This window comes from Mytilus galloprovincialis, chromosome 11 (genome assembly GCF_965363235.1).
Source record: "Mytilus galloprovincialis chromosome 11, xbMytGall1.hap1.1, whole genome shotgun sequence".
Classification (NCBI taxonomy): Eukaryota; Metazoa; Mollusca; class Bivalvia; order Mytilida; family Mytilidae; genus Mytilus; species Mytilus galloprovincialis.
In genome coordinates, this window is record NC_134848.1 from 45,029,952 (window position 1) to 45,043,008 (window position 13,057).

A 13,057-nucleotide genomic window follows, 5' to 3' on the forward strand; every position below is an offset into this window, starting at 1 on the left:
ATCATTTTGAATAGAAATTTCAAAATTGTATTTCATAATGATAATTGATTCATGGAACTTATTAACGTTTGAAAATTGCAGTTTTCTCTTTTAAATTAATCTTGTTAATGTCATATATGAAATAAGAAATATTCCTTTCGACTTCAATGTTGGGAGTTTTTGTTTTCATTGAAAATGCAAATGCAATTAACATGTTAAGCAGGGAATTTATAATTTTAAAATATTATCACACAATACAATGTTCAATGCTTATTAAGAATGGAACAACACAATAGGAAAATTATCAAATTGCATGTAAATTATTCAGTATCATATGATCATTGACCTTTTTATTTGCAGATCGTGCTATGAAAAACTCATGCTACAAATTAGACGAGTCATGTATAAATACTAGATGTAATGACCAATCTAATAATAGTTTTTGCTAAAAGCAGTGTAAAACAGCTACTACAAATTATCGGTATTATGGAACACATATAAGTTTGTTTTGCTGAAACAAATGGCTATAAATCAATTCATGCATATACTAAAGGCTTTTCGAAACAATGCAGAAAATATTTCTTCTCTCCAATGTTATACATAAGATGTAAAAAATGTCCTTGTTAGATTAATATATCGTATGATAATAGTTTGTGTGAAAAACAGTATCAAAAAGACTGATGTAAAATATCAAAGTACTATGGAATAATCGTATATTTGATTCGCTAGATATTGTGCATGACACTTGCTTCATGAAACAAGTCCATTATGTATCAGAAAGAATACGTTTTTGAGCATACAATCAAAACCAAAATCACAACAAGAAGTAGCACGTCGATAGTAAAGTTTGGTTTAAGGGGAGTAGCAACTTAGGTTAAAGATCAGTTACATCCACTTTAAAATTGATACATAATCAATATGCCTTTTAAATCTTTCAAATACCTTCAAGTAAATAAAAAAAAGTATTGGATTCTTTTTATATTGATTCTTTATTAATACCTGCACAATGCTTAAAATGATCTTAATTATTGAACGCCGGAACTGTCCAATAGTGTAAATATTTAATGTGTTTTGTCTCTTTGTCTTTACGTCCTGTCATTTCTTATTTTTGTTATGTAGCTGAGCCTTTGTGTCCTGTCACTGCATCTCTGTGTTATGTCAATGAATTGATTGTTTGGTCAAACAATTGTATGATATGTCATTGCTAAACTTTGCTGTGTGCAATAGGCATTACATTATGCTGTAACTACTATATATCCTGTGAATACCTCCAAACTTTATGATCAACCACCTTTATATTCTTTCATATTTTCTTTATGTTGTGTATTTTCTTCCTTTAAGTAAGTCTGGTAATAAATGCGTCCTGTTACAAATGTGATTAGTATGCCGAATGTTCTAAACGTTTTGTTTTGATACATCTTTGTTCTATGAAAACCTGATGATGTTATAGTCTAACGGATTTATGTTGTAATTATACATATGTATCTCCAGTGAAAAACATAATACATCATGGTATAGTTCATTTACGTTTTGCCGAACAATTGATACTCTCTGTTAGCATTCATTGCGTCATGTGCAAATGCCTTTTACATTATGCTTAAACACCTAATGCATTATGTGCACACACTGATAAAGCTACGTTCAAACAACTTATACGTTTTGTGCAAACATCGTTTACGTTATGTGCAAACATCTATTACGTTATGTGCCAATGCCTATTACATTTTGTGAAAACACCTATAACGTTTTGGGCAAAGCCCATTACGTTATGTATAACACCTTATTCATTATTTGCAAACACCTATTACGTTATGTGCAAATACCTATCACATTATGTGCAAACACCTATTACGTTATGTGTAAATGCCTATTACATTAAGTTCAAACATCGACTACGTTATGTGCAAACAGCTATTACGTTATGTGCAAACACCTATTACGTTCTGGTAAACGCTTTTTTGACACAGATTAAAACAAAACACAACAGTGATACTCACTTTGAAAATTAAGAAAAATACAAGTTTGTGTTTCTTTAGCTGTGGACTGCTTCGCAGTATCCATATTCAAGATAATAAGTGTGCATCGGGTTGTTGATTTTAGTATTGGAAATGTTGTATTTTATTTTATATAAATAAACTCATCATAGATACCAGGACTAAATTTAGTATATGCGCCAGACGCGCGTTTCGTCTACAAAAGACTCGTCAGTGACGCTCGAATCCCAAAAAGTTAAAAAGGCCAAATAAAGTACGAAGTTGAAGAGCATTGGGGACCAAAATTCCTAAAAGTGTTGCCAAATACAGCTAAGGTAATCTATGCCTGAGGTAGAAAAGCCTTAGTTTTTCAAAAAATTCAAAAATTTGTAAACAATAAATTTATAGATATAACCATATCAATGACAATTTATGTCAGCACAAAACGTGCTGACCACTGGGCTTGTGATACTCTCGGGGAAATCAATCTATAAATGTCTCGTTTTTAGGGGAAATTATGCTGTTCAACTTTATGAGTGTGCGTTATACACCCATGCTTTTAAATCTTGTTTACTTTACTTGTTGTAAATCAAAACATTTACAATTATACAGACACGACTATAGTTTCCAAGATGTGCACTGAAAGGCACAATACAATATAAATTAGAAGATGTGGTATGAATGCCAATGCGACAACTCTTCACAAGAGACCACATGACGCAGCAATAAAAAAGATATGTCAATGTACGGCCTTCACCAATAAGCAAATCCCGTACAGCACAGTCAGCTTTTAAAAGGCCCCGAAATGACAAATGTAAAAAACTTCAAACCAAAAAAACTGGCGACCTAATTTATGTATGTTAGTAACACGACGAGAAACGAAAACCACTGAGTAACGGGCTCCTGCCTTGGGATAGGTACACACAGCATTTCTGGCGGGGAATAATATTGTAATGGGAGCTGAACCCTGTCCTTAACATGGGACAGTGGTGTAACAGTACAACATAGGAACAAACTATACAAATTAGTCGAAAACTCATGAGTTGGATACACATAGAAATACGTCTTACGAAAACATAGAGTGGACGAAGCCGGGTACTTGTACGTCCCCTCGAAAAAAAACCTATAAAGTACAGATCTGAAAGTACTTGCAGTTACTAATAGCTAGTTCAAAGTTCCCATTGTTTCTCCCGACGTCATCCTTGAACTAGAAATATAATGAGTGTCAAAAATATTTGTTATTCCCCCCAAGTAGGCTATGTTAGCGAGAAACGTGTACCAGTTTAATGTTTTAAATGCAATGACGTCTCCCACGATTCATGTAGCAGCTAGGGAATCCTGCAAAATGTTTTAGATTTTAATTTCGTTTATTTTCCATTATAGATCTGTATATTATTCTGAATAACCTTCCTCAGACGGGTGGGTGTCCTTTGGTGGGGGGAGGGGGTCATGTGGCCCGCCCCTTTAATTTGTAACTATTTAAATACTAACAGGGATTTTAGAAAAAGAAGTAGGGCCATGATCCCCTGTACTGTTTTTCATTTGATTAGCTAAGTAAAACTTGTTTTAAATAGCCCGATAGATGTTAATGAAAATACGTCACATCATCTATTTTCATACCTTGAATAGGTGATAAGCAAGGTCAAGACTATAAATGTTTGTTTAACAATACTTATTGTTTGTTAATGCCTTTGAGGGGCATTAAAATATGAAATATCAACTAATACATATTCAAAATTAGTCTTGTATTGAAAAAGCGTGTTAATGTTGATAGCTGATCTGTAGCGAACATGTAAATAGCTTTGTTTAACTCAAAAATAACAAAATATTAACATAAAATGTGTTCATAGTACACCGATGTCCCACTCACACTATCATTTGCTATGTTCAGTGAACCGTGAAATTGAAGTAAATGTAATTTGGTAATATGTATTAGTTGAATTTCAGGCATTAACAAAACTTATAGTCTTGACCTTGCTTATCACCTAAAAAATGATGTGAGTATTTTCATTAACATCTATCTTGCTATTTAAACTGTGGGTCAATCAGACAGACAAAGTAACGGACAAAGAACCGTGTTCGGATGGTTGTAAAATCTTAAAATGTCAGTACAAGTATCTGCACAGTTGGTGGAATAGTGATACAATTATTGGCTGCAATTGTTACATATCATAAAACGTTCTTGTTTAAGATTACGAAAAAAAATTGTTTTGAAATTTTTTCGCTATGGCTTTTTTGGTTATGTGTATAACAAATTTTGGGCTTCATTGCTTTACAATCAATTCTCGTGTAATTGGTTATGTACAAGAACCTTCTTCAGTGTGACTCTCTGAAATAAACAAACATCCGAAAAGAATGTGATAGAAACAACAATTTCATATTTCAAAATTAAAGTTGTGCAAATACAAAACATATAGAAAAAATATACTTCTGCTCTGTCTTTTTCGTTCTTGCAAATTATTGCAAATTTCACAAGCTTTAATCCAGATAGCTTTCTTACTTTGCAATAATTTGCAAGAACGAAAAAGACAGAGCAGAAGTATATTTTGTCTATATGTTTTGTATTTGCACAACTTTAATTTTGAAATATGAAATTGTTGTTTCTATCACATTCTTTTCGGATGTTTGTTTATTTCAGAGAGTCACACTGAAGAAGGTTCTTGTACATAACCAATTACACGAGAATTGATTGTAAAGCAATGAAGCCCAAAATTTGTTATACACATAACCAAAAAAGCCATAGCGAAAAAATTTCAAAACAATTTTTTTTCGTAATCTTAAACAAGAACGTTTTATGATATGTAACAATTGCAGCCAATAATTGTATCACTATTCCACCAACTGTGCAGATACTTGTACTGACATTTTAAGATTTTACAACCATCCGAACACCGGTACTTGGCATTACATTTTTTTGTGCGTCCGTTCGTTTGTCCGTCCGTCCGTTACTTCTTTCGTCTGTCTGTTTTTGATGAAGTTGAAGTTGTTCCTATGTTGTACTGTTACACCACTGTCCCATGTTAAGGACAGGGTTCAGCTCCCATTACAATATTATTCCCCGCCAGAAATGCTGTGTGTACCTATCCCAAGGCAGGAGCCCGTTACTCAGTGGTTTTCGTTTCTCGTCGTGTTACTAACATACATAAATTAGGTCGCCAGTTTTTTTGGTTTGAAGTTTTTTACATTTGTCATTTCGGGGCCTTTTAAAAGCTGACTGTGCTGTACGGGATTATTTGCTATGTTCAGTGAACCGTGAAATTGAAGTAAATGTAATTTGGCATTTACATTAGAAAGATCATATCATAGGGATCACGTGTCTCAATTTTAAAATGTGTTGAACTTCAACTTCATCAAAAACAGACAGACGAAAGAAGTAACGGACGGACGGACAAACGAACGGACGCACAAAAAAATGTAATGCCAAGTACCGGTGTTCGGATGGTTGTAAAATCTTAAAATGTCAGTACAAATATCTGCACAGTTGGTGGAATAGTGATACAATTATTGGCTGCAATTGTTACATATCATAAAACGTTCTTGTTTAAGATTACGAAAAAAAATTGTTTTGAAATTTTTTCGCTATGGCTTTTTTGGTTATGTGTATAACAAATTTTGGGCTTCATTGCTTTACAATCAATTCTCGTGTAATTGGTTATGTACAAGAACCTTCTTCAGTGTGACTCTCTGAAATAAACAAACATCCGAAAAGAATGTGATAGAAACAACAATTTCATATTTCAAAATTAAAGTTGTGCAAATACAAAACATATAGACAAAATATACTTCTGCTCTGTCTTTTTCGTTCTTGCAAATTATTGCAAAGTAAGAAAGCTATCTGGATTAAAGCTTGTGAAATTTGCATTTACGTTATTGGTAAAATGTATGATTTGGTATATATATAGGAAAATTGAACTATTCTGCTATACTGCTACTATAGTTATGAAAATTCCTTTGCACAGAAACGTATGCAACTTCATTCTTTTTCAATCGACCCAATTTACATAGTAATGGACGACTTAGTACATTCTATGATCGCAAATAAAATATGTATATGATATTCTGTGCATTGTAGTTCCTTTAAAGCTTTGTGAATGAAAAGAAATTGTTATCTTATATATCGAAATGTGTAACAAGTGATTATGTAAATACCCACCGGAAAGCATCTGATAGACCGAGTGAGCATAAAAGTATACCCGACAACAAACAAGCTATAGGTACATTTTTCAGTTTAATTACTGATAAACGTTTTACTTCCGACGATACTGCTATGAATTTGATTCTAGGAACATTGTCAGAAATATAAAATATATTTGTACTAAAAAATTCGGCAAGCCTCGTTTTTCGTCCTGTTTCTACTTCACGTACAAATAATTCTTACGTTTCCGTCAAAGTACATATACTATATATATATATATATATATATATGTAGGACTCTAAAGTGCGATGGGGACGCTAAAGTACGATGGTCACGCTAAAGTGCGATGGTGTACGCTAAAGTGCGATTCCTCCATACGCTAAAGTCCGATATTCTGCGAAAGTATAGACGTAAGAAACGTAGATGGATTATGACGTTGATAGGATTTAAAATCTAAATTTTAAATCAGTTATCGGTAGTGCTCATACCTCTGTCCGTCGTTATACTACTTCGTCAAGTAATAGTATTTGGTTTCTAGTTGGATTATCGATCAAATGATTGATTTACCCATAATCCTCCTTTTGACGTCGACATTTAGGAAAAGCAGACGCATTTTTAGCCATAGATTTATCTTCTCAAACCCGACCACCCTCCCTTAAATAAGTAGAACGCAATTCCTACGGAAGATACTGCTGTTTTGTTTTGTTTGTTTATTTCAGAATTGTATTGTCTACGTCGATTAAACCATCACTCAATGTGGAAAGATGTACAAAAGTTTTAATGACGAGACGATCATTCAAGAAAAAAGACGAATCCTGGGCGAGGAGTGGACTTGCATGCATATAGAAATTGAATGGATAACTTAGAAAGAAATATACATTCAAACATGTAAACTTTGCGTGTGTAGCGATATCATAACTTCTGATATCTAGGGTTAGTCGCTTGATTTATGGCAGATTTCTTTGCGCTTAGATAAAATATTTGCAGTTTACAGACTTATTGTAATCGTATGATAGCATTAGCCTCTGATTTCCAGGGTTAATAGCTTATCTTGAACTTCCCCTTTTCATATATTGTCTGCCACGTGCACCTCAAACATATTCGGCGATCATCATATAACATTTTCAAAGACACATATGCATTTTTATCAGTTAATTTTAGTTCATAGATCTACATGTATCACAAATTGCATTTCATATAATAGTACATATATCATATCACAAATTGCATTTCATATAATAGTGCATATATCATATCACAAATTGCATTTCATATAATAGTACATATATCATATCTGTTAATAAATGCTGTGGCCATTTCCTGCCAATAACAATCTTGTTATTTTTTATGAGCATCTAAGATAACAGTCGTTTATACAAACTAAAAATGAACACGCCAGAAGACAACTAACAAATGTTTGATTCATAAGAACTTCAAGTTTTCATCCAAATGTCTAGTTTCTACATTGCAGAAAAATATAACATGGATGTATAGTCGCTACAAAAAAGGAGAACATTAAGCTCGGCAAACATCGCTTTTCCCTCTCATTAAAATTAAACAAATAATTGTTACATATTCCGACAATAATCGAATTTTGTATCTGTAATGTAAAAAGGACGATTGTAAGAGGATGTGTTCCCATTAGTGTAACGGCAATCTACACACTACTTATCCAAATATACAATACGCTTCATTTCACATATAATATAATATTTTGCGACACATAAATTACCTTTTTAGCAATTGTTACGTACTTTGGTCAGTCTTTTTAATTTAGAAACAATCACTTCAGCCTATCGGTAAATTATAAAGCCTATCACATATGTTATACCTTAGCATACTAGGTTTTGCTTAAAACAAACTAAGTTTAAACCTCGATGTTTTGATCCCTCTAATCTTAACTTTTTGTTCCATCGCATTTTAGCGTGAAATACCATCGTACTTTAGCGAACAAACAACCATCGCACTTTAGCGTGAGACACCATCGTATTTTAGCGTAGACCATCGCACTTGAGCGTGACCATCGCACTTTAGAGTACCATCGCACTTTAGAGTCCTACATATATATATATATATATATATATATATATATATATATATATATATATATATATATATATATATATATATATATATACGAGTCTAAATTGAAAACTACGTTCAAACCTAGAATTGCGTTGCATAAAAACCGCAATTTTTTTACGTGTGCATGTAAAACAAATTTCGTTGTAGAAGGGTCTAAAAACAGCACAAACATTATTTCCAAAAAAACATAAAAGTTAAAAAGTATATTTAAACAAATGTTCAACATTTCGTATACATGAGAAACATCTGCTTATATTCCGAACGGATGTAGTCATAGTTTCAATTCATATTATTGCAGGATTTATAATTTTCCGCGTTTCGAAGTATAGAGGAACATTATTGTACTAACGGTTCTTTCAATATATGTATGGACACGTGATATTAATTGTAGTATCATGTGAATGGTCATATTTCGTGGGTTAATTTCCCTATCAGACCATTCTCTCGCCAACTTCGAACTGGTCAAGATGGACACTGATAATTGTATCATTATTCCACCAACTGTGTAGATACTTGTACTGACGTTTTAAGATTTTACAACCATCCGTACACCGGAACTTGGCATTACATTTTTCTGTGCATCCGTTCGTTTGTCCGTCCGTCCGTCCGTTACTTCTCTCGTCTGTCTGTTTTTGATGAAGTTGAAGTTCAACACATTTTAAAATTGAGACACGTGATATGATCTTTCTAATGTAAATGCCAAATTACATTTACTTCAATTTCACGGTTCACTGAACATAGCAAATGATAGTGTGAGTGGGACATCGGTGTACTATGAACACATTCTTGTTAATATTTTGTTAGTTTGAGTTAAACAAAGCTATTAACATGTTCGCTACAGATCAACTATCAACATTAACACGCTTTTTCAATACAAGACTAATTCTGAATATGTATTAGTTGATATTTCATATTTTAATGCCCCTCAAAGGCATTAACAAACAATAAGTATTGTTAAACAAACATTTATAGTCTTGACCTTGCTTATCACCTATTCAAGGTATGAAAATAGATCATGTGACGTATTTTCATTAACATCTATCGGGCTATTTAAAACAAGTTTTACTTAGCTAATCAAATGAAAAACAGTACAGGGGATCATGGCCCTACTTCTTTTTCCAAAGTCCCTGTTAGTATTTAAATAGTTACAAATTAAAGGAGCGGGCCACATGACCCCCCCCCCCCCCCACACACACACACCAAAGGACACCAACCCGTCTGAGGAAGGTTATTCAGAATAATATACACATCTGTAATGGAAAATAAACAAAATTAAAATCTAAAACATTTTGCAGGATTCCCTAGCTGCTACATGAATCGTGGGAGACGTCATTGCATTTAAAACATTAAACTGGTACACGTTTCTCGCTAACATAGCCTACTTGGGGGGAATAACAAATATTTTTGACACTCATTATATTTCTAGTTCAAGGATGACGTCGGGAGAAACAATGGGAACTTTGAACTAGCTATTAGTAACTGCAAGTACTTTCAGATCTGTACTTTATAGGTTTTTTTTCGAGGGGACGTACAAGTACCCGGCTTCGTCCACTCTATGTTTTCGTAAGACGTATTTCTATGTGTATCCAACTCATGAGTTAAGCCTTTTTAGACTAATTTGTATAGTTTGTTCCTATGTTGTACTGTTACACCACTGTCCCATGTTAAGGACAAGGTTCAGCTCCCATTACAATATTATTCCCCGCCAGAAATGCTGTCTGTACCTATCCCAAGGCAGGAGCCCGTTATTCAGTGGTTTTCGTTTCTCGTCGTGTTACTAACATACATAAATTAGGTCGCCAGTTTTTTTGGTTTGAAGTTTTTTACATTTGTCATTTCGGGGCCTTTTAAAAGCTGACTGTGCTGTACGGGATTTGCTTATTGGTGAAGGCCGTACATTGATATATCTTTTTTATTGCTGCGTCATGTGGTCTCTTGTGAAGAGTTGTCGCATTGGCATTCATACCACATCTTCTAATTTATATTGTATTGTGCCTTTCGGTGCACATCTTGGAAACTAGAGTCGTGTCTGTATAAGTGTAAATGTTTTGATTTACAACAAGTAAAGTAAACAAGATTTAAAAGCATGGGTGTAAAACGCACACTCATAAAGTTGAACAGCATAATTTCGCCTAAAAACGAGACATTCATATACACATGGAAAAAAGTATTGCAACACCAAATTGAAATTGAAATTAAAAAAACACTCTTTTTTTTGTGATATAAATTGTTAAAATAGTTAAACATTATTTAAATATCCCCTGAGTTTGATCAATAATTATCGACTCGATGAGTTCTTATCTGCACATGCAGCTACTGTACCCGTAAACAGCAAAACAAGTGTTTTGATCCTCATTGTTTTCAACACTTTAAATAACCAAGTTTATAAAGTTATGTGATTGACACCTTGTAATGAGTCCTCCACAACTCTTAACCGCAGCAAGATGGCAGATTATCAGCATGAGAGAAGCAGGAATGTCGCTGTGACAACCGCACGTATTGTTGGTCATCACCATTCCACTATTAATCGTTTTTAGAATAAAAATCGGGCAATAAACGATGTTAAAGACTATCCGAGATCAAAAAGACCCTATGCCATCTGTTAGGGAAAATCAAGCATAATGAAGCTTGGTCAGAAAGAAACCCATTGCATACAATACAATCCTAAAAAGAAGGTGGTGGGCATACAGGAGCCTTTTAACACAAATTGTTCGAGAGCGACTCATCGCTACTGGTTATTATGTAATGAGACCTTTTCGGGGACCTCTGCTTACGAATAGACACACAGTTGTCCGTATCCTATGTAATGCAGAGCTCGCCTAAGTTGGAAATTAGCATCGTGTAGGAAGATCCATTGTTCCAATTGAATTCGGTTTATCTTCCTTGGCCCGATCGGAGCCCGGATTTGAACCATATCGAGCACATATGGGACACTATTAGGCGTAATGTGCGCGAAAGGACACCCTTGTACAAACACGTGCTGAAATAAACAATGCCCTTCATCAGAAATGGTTGCTGCTACCTTGGTAACACATTAGTCGATTTATGGCAGGAATGAGAAGACGTTAAGTGGCGGTTAACCGTTTGAATGGAGGCTGCGCACAAAGTACTATTTTTTTTTAATATAACGATCAACCATGATGTGAACCATCATTTTAAGATAAACTTTGAAATGTCTGACATTGTAAAGTTCGACTACGGTAAAAGTTGTAACATGCAGTTTTTTGTACAAAAAACACTTCAGTTTCTTTTTAAAATTGTGGTTAGATAAATCATTTTTTTTTTCAAACTTTTTTTGTTCGTTAAAATGCCAATGTAATCATAAACTATGTTTCAATATCATTTTACAAATATTTTATCATATTCCATCCAAAATAAAAGGCTGATTTTTCAAGTTTTAAAAAATCAAGGTGTTGCAATATTTTTTGCCAAGTGTATGGATTGATTTCCCCGAGAGTGTCACAAGCCAAGTAGTGCTGACATGAATTGTCATTGATATGGTTATATCTATAAATTTACTGTTTATAATGTTTTGAATTTTTTGAAAAACTAAGGCTTTTCTACCTCAGGCATAGATTACCGTAACTGTATTTGGCAAAATATTTAGGAATTTTGGTCCCCGATGCTCTTCAACTTCGTACTTTATTTGGCCTTTTTAACTTTTTTGGACTCGAGCGTCACTGACGAGTCTTTTGTAGACAAAACGCGCGTCTGGCGCATATACTAAATTTAGTCTTGGTATCTATGATGAGTTTATTTATATAGCATTTTTATATCAATAGATATAAAATACAACATTTCCAATACTAAAATCAACAACCAGATGCACACTTATTATCTTAAATATGGATACAGCGAAGCAGTCCACAGCTGAAAAAACACAAACTTGTATTTTTCTTAATTTTTCAAAGTGAATATCACCGTTGTGTTTTGTTTTAATCTGTGTCAAAAAAGCGTTTACCACAACGTAATAGGTGTTTCCACATAATGTAATAGGTATTTGCACATAACGTAATAGGTGTAAGCACATAATGAAATAGGTGTTACACATGACGTAATGGGCTTTGCACAAAACGATATAGGTGTTTTCACAAAATGTAATAGGCATTGGCACATAACGTAAACGATGTTTGCACAAAACGTATAAGTTGTTTGAACGTAGCTTTATCAGTATGTCCACATAATGCAGTAGGTGTTTGAGCATAATGTAAAAGGCATTTGCACATGACGCAATGAATGCTAACAGAAAGTATTAATTGATCGGCAAAACGTAAATGAACTATACCATAATGTATTATGTTTTTCACTGGAGATACATATGTATAAACACAACATAAATCCGTTAGACTATAACATCATGAGGTTTTCATAGAACAAAGATGTATCAAAACAATTTTAAAGTGGATATAACTGATCTTTAACCTAAGTTGCTACTCCACATAAACCAAACTTTACTATCGACGTGCTACTTCTTGTTGTGATTTTGATTTTGATTGTATGCTCAAAAACGTATTCTTTCTGATACATAATGGACTTGTTTCATGAAGCATGTGTCATGCACAATATCTAGCGAGTCAAATATACGATTATTCCATAGAACTTTGATATTTTACATCAGTCTTTTTGATACTGTTTTTCACACAAACTATTATCATACGATATATTAATCTAACAAGGAAATTTTTTATATCTTATGTATAACATCGGGAGAAGAAATATTTTCTGCATTGTTTCGAAAAGCATTTAGTATATGTATAAATTGATTTATATCCATTTGTTTCAGCAAAACAAACTTATATGTGTTCCATAATACCGATAATTTGTAGTAGCTGTTTTACACTGCTTTTCGCACAAACTATTATTAGGTTGGTCATTCCATCTAGTA